The sequence below is a fragment of the Nicotiana tomentosiformis genome, chromosome 10 (assembly GCF_000390325.3).
Source record: "Nicotiana tomentosiformis chromosome 10, ASM39032v3, whole genome shotgun sequence".
Taxonomy (NCBI): domain Eukaryota; kingdom Viridiplantae; phylum Streptophyta; class Magnoliopsida; order Solanales; family Solanaceae; genus Nicotiana; species Nicotiana tomentosiformis.
In genome coordinates, this window is record NC_090821.1 from 846,384 (window position 1) to 859,053 (window position 12,670).

The 12,670-nt window shown below is 38.9% G+C and overlaps 1 non-coding gene across 1 annotated transcript; it reads left to right on the forward strand.

Annotated features, from left to right (window-relative positions):
• Positions 1-5,627: 5,627 nt before the first annotated feature.
• On the forward strand, positions 5,628-5,731 carry LOC117274352 (small nucleolar RNA R71). Its single transcript, XR_004504462.1, has one exon. It is a non-coding gene; the product is annotated as a small nucleolar RNA R71 (small nucleolar RNA).
• The last annotated feature ends 6,939 nt before the right edge of the window (positions 5,732-12,670 follow it).

Below are 12,670 nucleotides of genomic sequence, written 5' to 3' on the forward strand. Positions count from 1 at the left end.
TAAAATCATTTTAACTTTATTAAGTCATTTGAAATCACTTTTGGCTCCTTAGGCCTATACATAACAAAATCATCTTTTACCTTTCACCGGGAGTACTATACTATCATCGACACAAGAATGTCAATTAGGTTATGTACCTAGCGGCAAGTATCATATATCCTACTTGCTCAGGTAGTCTCATCGCAGTGTCGTACGAATCAATTTAGCCATACTAGTAATAGCACAAATAACACCCTCTCAAGGAGGATGTTCTGTCGTAGTCTATACCACAAAGTGGTCATCTACGCCTACACCGGCACGTGTAGTTTCATGATGACGAACACGATATATTCGAAGCCAATCTCGGTGAATACAAGTAACTCCGAAAATATTTGATACTCTAAAAATAAATTCATTCCAAGTAGCCTCAAAGTATCTATTTTATCATATCATGACATTCACAGTCAATCCAAATCGTTAGAATAAATCAAATGAGTATCCTTTCTTATTTTATATGAAGCAATAAAAAAAATAAGATTTAAGTCCTTAAAGGGTTAACAAATGTTATTTCAAAATATAAAAATTTTAGGAATATTACATTTCTCGTTGTAGCAATAGAACTCAAATATTTAATTTCTTTATCATCAACATAAGTTTTTAAAATAAAACTCATAACGTTTGACTTAAGTGCCATTTGCTAACAAGTTTTTGAAAATAAGACTTTTCAAAACAACATGACACCACTTCATACGCAACACGACTCAAAAATACATGGTGACATCCTTTCTCACTTGTCCCTATGAGTACGGATATACGTTTACGAACAATCTCATGTATCTAGTCAAAATATTTGTTTAGAGAAAATCCCTCAAGTTGAGTAAGTTTTAATTAACTTACCCCAAAAGCTCAACGATGTCAACAATTTATAATCTACATATATGGATTCACATATATTAATAACGCGTCACAGTAATACAAACTAAATCAACTAAGTGTTTAGCACTTAGGTCCAATTTCACAAGTTTCACAAAATTCTCATTTCACCGTTTAAAGGTCAATCCTTAATTTTTAACTCCAGTTCATCCACTAAAGATATTATGGAGTCCAACTGTTTCATTAGAAGCTTAAAACGATACCGTTCAAATAAATCCCAATACTATTCATCATCCCTACCAACAAACCCTTCAATTTCAATACAACTTTTCTAGAGTATCATGAATAGGTATTTATATACCAATCTTCCTTCACAAATATATTCTATTATGTCCATGGAGTATAATATATATGATTGGAGTGAAAGAATTATCTCTTTGACAAACCCTAGAATTTCAAGACTTGAGTTCTTGAAATGCTCTTGAGAGATTCTCCAAGAATTTAAGAATTCCATGTAATTGAAGTGTTAGGAGATAAAATTAACGGACCAAATCTATCAAAATAGGTATTAAAATCTTACTACAAGATGTCGTTAATGGTGGAGAGTTCTCCCTTTTCTTTAAGCCTTCAAGAAACAAGACCCAAAATAATAATACAAGCTTCTCGTAATTGCCTTTAAAGGCTTCGACAATTGGATGCTGCAAGGGACGCATCGCACCTCCATCGCGCGCTTTCCTTCCCTTCAGCAAATTAGGACGCCAAGTTTGGCGCTTTCTAGGCAGTTCACTGCCCATTCCTTTTCCTTCTTTCATTTCTTGTCTTCACTTTGTTCATTTATTCAATCAACCAATTTCCTTGTTTCCTAATCCATAGACACAACTAAAGCTTAGTTATCCATTGTTTCCAATTCCTTTTCAATGTTTTTCCTAACTAAGTCTCTTGTCCCTTACGTGTCTCCATCTCCAGCCATATTTCCAAACTTTATGCCCAATATTGTCCTATTATTCTCACTTATCTAAGTAATTATACCTTTGACATTTATTTCCCAAGAATTCTTAATGACCCTTCAATTATCATTGATCCCACACTCAACCATTGATAAAATGAATATCCCCATACATTCCACTAACTTTGTTCCACTCAAACAATCTCATATAGCTTGGGTTTTGTTAAATTACATTCTTAAACTTGAAATTAGCCCGAACTTGATTGTAAAAATTAACGGGGCATTACATTTTCAAATAAATAGGATTACAGATTCAAAGAGGTTAACTAAGATACATAACAATTAAGTGGGTAAAAGTCTATAACTAGCTCAACAAAAAAATACCTATATCACTTCCAAGACTGAATAAAACTACTATTTCGCTTTGTAAATATACGGGACAAGCCCTAAACATCAAATGCAATGCACAGAATATAAAAAACCTCACACGCACATGGCACATAACTCACTCAGGATCGGACTATCAAGATACTCTAGTCAAAGCAGTTAAGCAAAGTTAAGATCATACAATTTAAGGTACTTATACAAGAGTAAAATATTGAGCCTAAGCGTCACAACTAAAGCACTTACTATTCTCAAGGCATAATAAGGCCAAGGGATATTGTTTTCAATTCAAATCACAGGACTCTACAAAACAAAAACTAACTACACCCGGTTCAAACAAAACCATTGAAAAAGAACCGCGACACAAAGAAAAATCAAGGGGGAATTAATACACTACCTAACAAAAGAAATTTTTTTTGTCTTTTTCTTTCGACTTTAATCCCTCGAGAAACTTGTCGATGATATCCATCATCGGAAAAAATCGAAAAATTTATTTTTTATGTTTTTTTTCTTTTTCTATCTCTAACTAGTACAACTAAGCAAAACTACTACACCAAAATAAAAAGTAAAAACTAATATACATACATACATACATAATATTCTCCACCCCACACTTTAAGTTGTGGCATGTCCCTATAACACATAATTAAAAAGCATAAGGTAAAGAAAACTTCCCTTAATATCTAATCGGGGTCTGAGTCGAAGTGGGCTCCATTCCTTGCGCCCGAACTAATGCACACATCCATGAAGACAGCTTCTTCTCAGCCTTTTTGGGGTACACCCCACACTTATCTTTCTCGCTCAATGCAGCCTTCTCTTTTGAGCCCTTCACTTTTCACTCAACACTTGTAGCTGGTTTTCCTTTTTGTACCCCCTTTTCTACGTTCATCTCAAAAGTCACCGTCTCCTCACCCACTCTAAGCATGAGTTTTCTATCATGTATATCCAATATAGCTCTAACCGTCGTTAAGAATGATCTTCCTAGAATGAGGGGACCTCCTTGTTTTCCTCCATATTCACTAGGGTTGTTCAAAACCGAACCGAAACTGTTAACCGAACCAAACCGATGGCTTATTGGTATCGGATTATCGGGGTAATGGATGGTGAACGGATTGAGATTTTATAATTAATGGCTTAACGATTTGGGGACGGATTACTCAATTTTTTTATCGGATAAACCGTTAACCCATTAAGAATTTTTATATTTATACTTTTACCCCTATGTATATAAAGTACTATTGAAACCCCTATGAATTTACACTTTATTTGACCAAAACATGCTTGATGTTGATTTTTATATGCCATAGGTACTTAAGAATGCATTACATATTAGATGAAAAAGCTGCAAAGACTTGTAACAGTTGGACTTCTTCCCTCACAGAACAAACGGAAGAGGAATTCAAAGGAAAGGTTATTATTGAGAGGGTTGAAGTATGATGATCCTTTCTCGGACAATTCTTTGTCTTGCAACTTAGCAAGTGTGGACAGCTGGTGTCCATTATATGTTCTAATATCTTTTGTTAGATGAACAGGAGGATACTTGATAATTTTTGTGGAATTGATGAGTGATCATATTGTAGTGCAATGAACTAGAAGTACTTGACCAGATTATTTGATTTTATGTCCTTTTTTAAAGTCTGCTTTTCTGGAAGAATGAATGTCCCTTTTTGTCTTGTGAAGAACGAATGTTTGATTGATTACTGAACTTGGTTAATACGTGTATGAGTAGTCTTGAAGACTCTTCAATTCAAAAATATTGTTTGGTTAGATCTTAGACGGTATTAAAAATTTGGTATTGATTTGAAACTGTTTGGTATTGATTGAATAATTATTCAAAAAAATTCTATTTGGTTTAGCTGATAAGCCACCCGATAATTGTTAATCCGATATAATCTGCCAGTTATCTTATTGGATGGCTAGCAGATTACTATATTTATAATCTGATAACCGTTAAGCGTAATTATCCGCCCGATCTGCCCGATAAGCACCCCTAATATTCACCACTATAAAATCCACAGGAAATACGAACTTATCCACCCGAACTAACACATCTTCCACTATCCCCTTGGGTATTAAAGTCGTTTGGTCTGCCAGCTGCAACAATATTTGTGAAGACCTTATCTCTCCTATGTCCTTCTCTAATTTCCTGTAAATAGATAGAGGCATTAGATTAATTGAGGCACCAGAATCACATAAAGATTTATCAAAATGAATCGTTCCTACAGAGCAAGGTATAGTAAAACTCCCTGGATCTCCACACTTTTATGGGAGTTTATTTTGCAATATCGCATTGCAATGCTCTGTGAGCTTTGAGGTCTCTTCTATCTTCCTCTTCTTTGTCAGGATCTCCTTAAAGAATTTGGCATAAGCAGGCATTTGTGAGAGTACTTCTATGAATGGTAAGTTTAAATGAACATGTTTCAGCATATCCAGAAATCTCCCAAACTGCTTGTCCAGCTTTTCTCTATATAGCTTTTGGGGGAAAGGTAAAGCACGCATATGCTCGCTCTTATCATGTTCCTCCCTTCTCAAAGTTTCTTCCTTCTTTTTTTTCTCAGCTTTCATCTGGCCCTTCTTCTTTTTATCAACATCATTTTTAACCTGCTCCCCACTTTCTTTTTCAAGTTTCACATCATTTTAGATCGGGGTGGGATATTTCAACACTTGCCCACTTTGCAGTATTACAACATTCACTGTTTCTTTGGGATTTCTTTCAGTATCAGCGGTACGAGTTCCTGAAATTCTCTCAGACAATAGAGTAGCTAGTTGCCCAACCTGTCTTTCCAGATTTCGAAAACCAATGCCTAGTTCTTTGATAGCTGCTCCATGTTCCCGTATAGCTGCGCTATGAGTTTCAAGCCTCTCATCAGTTTTCAGAATGAAGGCCTTCATGAGATCTTCTATGCCAGACTGAATGTGATGTTGAGGCTCAAATTGCTGCCTCTGCTGATTCATAAAGCCAGGAGCTCCTTGTCCTTGGGGTCTGGGGTTGTTTTGTTGACATGCATTCGCAGTACCCCCAGGTGAACTCCATGAAAAACTGGGGAACATCTGACCCATTGAATTATAATTTCCCACAATATTCACTTCCTCAGTTGAGGCTTGACACTCATGAGTAGGGTGTCCTCTTCCACATATATCACAAGTTGTGTGAGGCTCATTTTGTATTGAGGCTAAGGCCAGCTTTCGTATTTCTTTAGCCATAGCATCAAGCTGTACCTGCACAGATGTATTAGCGTCAACTTGGTAAACACCAGTTGATCTTCTTCTTTCAGCACTCTCGGAGGGCCACTGATTAGCATCTTCAGATAACTCATCTAGAATTGTAACTATCTCATCTGGAGTCTTCTTCATCAAAGGGCCTCCAACTGCATTGCTCAATGTTCTACGCGAGGCCGGTGTCAATCCTTCTCAAAAGTCCTGGAGTTGCATCCAGAGTTCAATTTCGCTATGTTGACACTTTCTAACTATCTCTTTAAACCTCTCCCATGCTTCAAAAATAGTTTCAGTCTCTTTCTAGCAGAAGTTATGGATTTCTCTTCTAATCTTGCATGTCTTAGCCGAGGAGAAATATTTATCAAGGAATTTTATGATCATCTCCTCCCAAATTCTGATCGATCCGCTGGGCAAACTCCGAAGCCACTCCTTAGCATCATCTTTAAGTGAAAAGGGGAATGCCCTAAAGTACACTGCATCTTGTGACACCCCACTGTATTGAAAGGTGTTCATAATCTCCTCGAAGTACATTAGATGTGTGTTTGGCTTCCCTCTGAAGACACAACAATTCTGAAAGGTTTGAAGCAACCCTTGCTTCAACTCGAAATTGTTTGATGTAACTGGAGGTGGTCTAACACTGGATAATCCTTGATTGTAGACTGGTCTAGCATAATCGCCAAGTGGTCTTCCAGGCCTGGGAGCTATATTTCCGAACTGGTTTGCAACCAAGGGTTGATGTTGATAAAGTCTATGACCCTTCTCTTCTTCATAGATGTTCTGTGCATCTCTAATAGTTGCTTCTTCACCATCCCGTGTAGCTTTTTTCGTTGTTTGGCTGCCTCTCTTGCAGCCAAATCTACATTATCATCATCATTTCCGGTCATAGTTTCTTGGGTTGAGGATTGCCCAACCTTTTCTAGCTTCTCGGTGAGATATTTTTCCTTCCTCAATTGTCGCAGTTTTGTTTCTAACTCTGGCTCGTATGGTATCACTACTTTCGTAGAAGCTCGAGTCATGCACCAATCTTAACTTATAACCTGTGCATAACCAAAGAACACCAAACGTAAAAAGGGAAAAATAAAGATTAAAAAAATTTCCGAATTAGCACTACAAACTATTTCAAACACTATTGATTGCCAATCCCCGGCAACGGTGCCAAAATTTGACGAGCTCGAAACATACACTTAAATTATGCTCGCTAGTCAAATATAGTATAGTATAATATCGTATCCACAAGGATTGGATTTAAATGGTATTCTTGTAGTTTCTAGCTTGATTACTATCCAAGATGATCAACAATTAAGATTTCTATGATTTATAACTACAATTAACTAAGAGTCTAAAGCTATTGACTAATATCAATCAAAACAAAGGTAAGCAAGGAAGATATCAATGGGAGAAAATAGGGGTTGATAGGATAGGTGCAAGATAATTGTTTGGGATCTAAATCTAAGTAATTCACTTCTAATGTTTAAGTGAGTCTCTTGAATTCACTCAATTATTAGTTCAAACGTTCAACAAAAACTCCTCTCTTGATTAAGTCTTATTCTCACAAGATGAACTAATTTAAGCACGTGAAGATATGGAAGAATGCATAGTGGATTTGTCTTTAGCAGAACCTATCTCGATTATCCTCCTAACTAGGTTTAATCAACGATTCAACTAGCCTCTTTCGATTACTAAGAAGAATTAAAGAACTCAAGCAACAATATAATGCAAGGATATCACAAGTTATGCCTCTCTCGATTACATGAACTAGTGAATATAGATGCAACAATTAAATCATCCAAAAATGCTTCAATACATAAAACTAGAGTTATAATCCACAAACAATCATCAATATACCAAATCCATCAAACCCTAAATAGAACTATTCCATAGACATGGAGCAATTCATCACAAATAAAGTTAAAATATAGGAAAAAATATAAATTCAATCCAAACTCGTGTCTTGAGTGGGGAAGGAATAATGAAATACTTGTGCTCGAGTTCTTCCAACTCCTCCTTAGCCTCCTTAGGTCAAATATGTGCCAAAAGTCCCAAAAATAATATTTTTCCATGTATTTATGCAAAGTAGGGTCGGACCCAGACGAAACCACCTTCTCCTAGCCGAAATAGGATTTTCACTCTGTAAAAAATACACAGGCGCGCCGGATGGGGCGACGCGCCATGCGGGGCATTAGTGGAGAAATCCAGAGAGCTCAACATCTATCAGGCATCAGGATTTGGGTAGCCACGGCGCCCCACGCGCCGCGGCAAGCCATTTTTCCTAGAGTATAGATTGAATCTTGCTTTTTGACATCCAAACTTGGTCCTCGACCCCCGAACATGATCCCAACTTTATCTCTTAGGCTTTTACTTAGACTTCAAAGCTCCAAATAGCTAGACTTCATTCCATAACATCTACATAGCTCAGAATCACTCCTACAAGGCATAAAACACACAATAAGTTCAAAACACTATCAATTAAAGTTCAAACATGAATAAAGTGCAGTGAACTAGAGTGCAATAAGTGACTAAAACACGTAATTATAGCCTACCATCAAAGCCCCTCTTTAATGCCATGTTCCTTGTAACGTGCCATGTATTTAATGCTGTAAAATATTCCGCATTAAATGCTACTCGGTGGCAGACATTTACTTTATCTTTATGAGTATCATTCTCTCTGGTAACAGGCGGGATCGTTACCTTCGGATTCACCTATCTTATGTCTTAGGTTCCACGTGTCACTTTCTCATGCGATCATTTAATATAAACATAGTTTATCCTATACAAATAGTCCCCCTGCTTTCCGGTGGCATAACTTTGTGTCACCGGAAAGTTGGTAGAAACACCCTCTTTGGCGTAAAATTCATTGACCCCTTCTGAAAAGTTTCTAACAGTTGATTAGACGCACATCTCTCCGCATTTAATACCCCGAACATGCGACATCCCACAATTTTGCATCACTTTTGCCGGTTATAAAGGTAACTATGGCCACGAGTTTAGCCGTCTATACCTTTACTTATACGCATCAACCTCCTTCATTTATACTTCATAATACTCTAAATTTTCTCAAACTTTCTTTACTCAACTCATACTTCGGCTTTAACCTTTCTTTAACTTTCTTCTTTGAGAGAAAACTTTCCTTCTGATAAAAATGGCCTCTTCTTCGAGAAACCTTAGTTCTTCAAAGACCAAAGGTAAATATGATGATTTTGCTCCCCCTATGGTGAGTACCATCATCCCAAATAATCTAATTTCTAACAAAGAATTTGAAGAGAAGTATCCTTCTGCTCACCCTCATACGTGGGTTATTAGTGTATACCCTTCTTCCATCTGCCCTTCCAGTATCCCTACTGTGAAGGAAGATTACCACTGTCAAGATTTGGAGATTATCGCTCCCGACCTGGCAGAGCGGATAACCTTATCCAAGAAGGATTTTCCGTACTTTTACATATATCCTTTCACTTTGGGGGCATTTTCTTTGAGTGGAGAGCTTGACCCCGTCATCGTGGAGTTCTGCCTCTGCTACCAGGTGTGCTTGGCTCAAGTAAGTCCTTCCATGTAGAGGACTATCGCTTATCTTCGGCGCCTGTGCCAGGAGAGGGGGGAGGAGCTATCCCTAACTCGAGTGATGAACCTTTATTCCCCCAAGATCTTCCGCGGAGGAATGATAAATTTCAGCAAGCGTGGCCACCATGCTCTGCTATCCGGCAGGAATGATGACAACGACCATGGGTGGATGGAATGGTTCATTTCATTCGCCACCAGTGACATCATCCCAGCCACGGCTCCATCCTTTCCAGAATTATGGAACCGCACTCGTAAGTCTACCATTAATTTTTTCCTTTCGTTAAAGATCATTCCTCATCGTTATTGACCCTTCTTCTTTTACTTATTTTAGCGACTCGGTGGGTTCCACAGAGGGTTGAAGGCTTGGACAAATGGTCCAAAAAATTTTGGACGTTACTACGCTCGAAACCCGTACGTGGAAAGAATTGTCCCTTAAATACGGGTGGAAGGCCAAATATCAGGCTAAGTCGAAATCATCTTGTTTTTACCTTTTCATATAAGGAGGTTGTTTTACCCTTCTCTTCTTATTGAATTCAGGTCTACCCCAAGGTTCAGTTGTCGTTCCCGAGGAGGACATTTTGGCTAATCCTGTTGATGCGGCGAGGCTGCTGCAGGAGGCTTTTACACAGACAGGCGTCTCCGGGCCTTCTGGTGCAAGTTTTTCTCCTCGGAGTCCCCGGCCGGAAAACAAGCAACCAAAGAGAAAACGTTCCTCCGCGGCCGGGGAAAAGAATAAGAGGGAAAAGAATGCTGCTCCCGAGTCATCTCCGGAAGTTCTGGTGACGAGCCCACCACCCGGGCCGGCCATAGACACCGTGATGATTGATGATGATGGGGAGCTAGCTAGGAAGGGGCTTATCTACATAGAAGACGACGACCTTCCTCAGTTCAATAGACTACTCAACCTGTTGAGTTAGTTACACCAACCAAGGATGATGCCGCGGCGCTCCTGGGGAGTTTGAGATGGTGGAAAATGCCAACTCCCATTTTCGAATCCCAGTCGTTGCGCCCGGTACTGTGAGGCTGAGTATCGGGTCTCTGCCATCTTCGGTTGACGAGAAACCAACAACCAGCACTGCGCTTGCCACAACCACCTCTCATCCTTCAACGCCATCAGTTTCATCTCCTTCTTCACCAACTCTTCCTCTACCACCAGCAACTGCTACATTATCTCCACCAATAATATATTCTTCGTTTCCTTCGTTATCTCTTCTAATACCAACTTGTCACGAGTAGTGTTTTAAAAGGCATTTTCGGGGCGAGCCCTGGGATGAGGCACACCAAAAATGCCCCAAGGCGAAGGTGCGGGGTGAAAGTCTCAAGAGGCGTACGCCCAACAATCCAGGGAGTACACCGGGGCATTCTAGGCGTACGCCCAGGCGTTCGGGGCGTATGCCCGGGCGTTCGGGGCGTACGCCCGGGCATTTGAGGCGCGTTGTTTTAGTGATACGTAAGCCCTAGAGACTTTTTTAAATTAAAATAAAATTTATTGAATAAGTCCTTTATAATATACCCAAATTCTCAAAAGTGAGCTTGGTAGTTACTCAAAAGTTTTAAAAAGGAATTGAAATGTATTAAATTTAAAAGTCAAGACCTTTTTTTATTGATTGAAGTCCTAATTCATGGTCTTTCCCAATTCTTTATTTCCTTCATAGTAGCAAGTTCAAAGTTCAAATTACAAGTTAGTCATCCTTTTTGTCCTCCATGTAGAAAACTTTATTCTTTTCGACTCAAGTAAGTTGTGCTTCTAAGTAGCGTATAATAAATTATTTTGACTAGTTTTTTGTGGGTATGTAACACATCTATATATATATTTTTCACATATTTATAGTTTTTTTAAATTTTTAGGCAATTTTACCTGTTTATAAATATTTACTGTAATTATATTTTTTTTTATAAATATTAAAAATTAAATATCTATAGGGCTTATGCCCCGTGCCTCGGGGCTTACGTCTCGCCTTACGCCCACGCCTTTTAAAACACTGGTCACGACCCAAAACCTAACTCGTCGTGATGGCGCCTATCGTAATACTAGGCAAGCCGACATCTCCAAAATACTTTCAACAATTAAAGAAATAAATTAAGACATTTAAAATAACCCGAGTTTTTCATAAAAATGGGGTAAAACCCAAAGCATAAGTGCGGAAAAATAGCCCGACATCGGGGTGTCACTTAGTACATGAGCACCTATACCAGGAGCAGTCTAATACAACATCTAAGGAATAAGAACTGAAATGCGAATAAGATAATGAAGGAGAGCCAAGGCCTGCGAACGCCATGCAGCTACCTCGATAGTCTCCGGAATCAGCTGCTCAAATATCAACACCCGCTATGACTGGTAATACTTGGATCTGCATACGAAGTGCAGGGTATAGCATGAGTACAACTAACTCAGTAAGTGACAACAATAAATAAGGAACTGAGAAGGTAGTGACGAGCTATACAAATATAATTCATTTTCAATAATTCCAGCAAATAATAGACATGCTTTCAAATCCGACAGTTTAAGTCAAATCAGTTTTATACAGTTCAAGTTCAGGTAATCTGGATATAAAATCGTTCAGAAATTTCACAACAATGACATATAGCAACTAAGTGCATCAACAAATGAAAAGCAAGTACAGCCTCTCAGGGCAAAAGTCACTCAACTCGTCACAACAGCTCAATCACTCAGCTTTCAGCCCTCAACACTCACACTTAATAGGTACCTACGTTCACTGGGGGTCTGCAGACTCCGGAGGGGCTCCTTCCAGCCCAAGTGCTATAATCCGCACGGACAACTCACGTGCTGCACGGACAACTCACGTGCTATAGTATCAATATGTGGATTCGCACGGACAGCTCACGTGCTGCACGGACAACTCACGTGCTATAGTATCAATACCTCACAAACAGGCCCTCGGCCTCACTCAGTCATCACCCTCTCTAGTCTCTCGGGCTCTCAAAAATCATAAAGATCATCCCAAACAAAAATGACATAGTGTATCAACAAGAATCAAGAAGAGACTGAGATATGATATGCAAGAAAAAAAAATCATGACTGAGTACAAGACAATAATTAGCAAATAATTCAACAAGTACGCGACCTCTGCGGGTCCCAACAGTACCATTACGTAGCCTAAGCATGATTTCTAACATGATTTGCAGTCAAATTTCTATAACACAGGGAGAGCATATAGCTAACAACAGTTATTCACTTTACAGTTCCACGGAATGGACCAAGTCACAATTCCGACGGTGAACGCCCACATGCCCGTCACCCAACATGTGCGTCATCGCCAAACAATTATATAACAACAAAATCTGGGGTTTCATACCCTCAGGACCATATTTAAAACTGTTACTTACCTCAAACCGCGCAAAATCCTACTCTGAAATGCCTTTGGCCCTCGAATCAATCTCCAAATGCCCCGAATCTTGCCACAAGCAGTACGATACAATTAATATAGGCTAAAAGAATCAATTTCACAAGAAAAATACGAAATTATAAGCCAAAATCTGAAATAGGCTCAACCCGGCCCCCGGGCCCACGCCTCGAAATCCGACAAAAGCCACAAAACCCGAAAGCCCATTCACTCACGAGTCTAACCATACCAAACTTATCAAAATCTGACACTATTTGGTCATCCAAATCCTCAAAATCCACTCTCCAATTCTCAAGCCTTAAACCCCCAAATTTCACTTCAAAATCTCACTAATTAGGTGGGGAAATCAGTG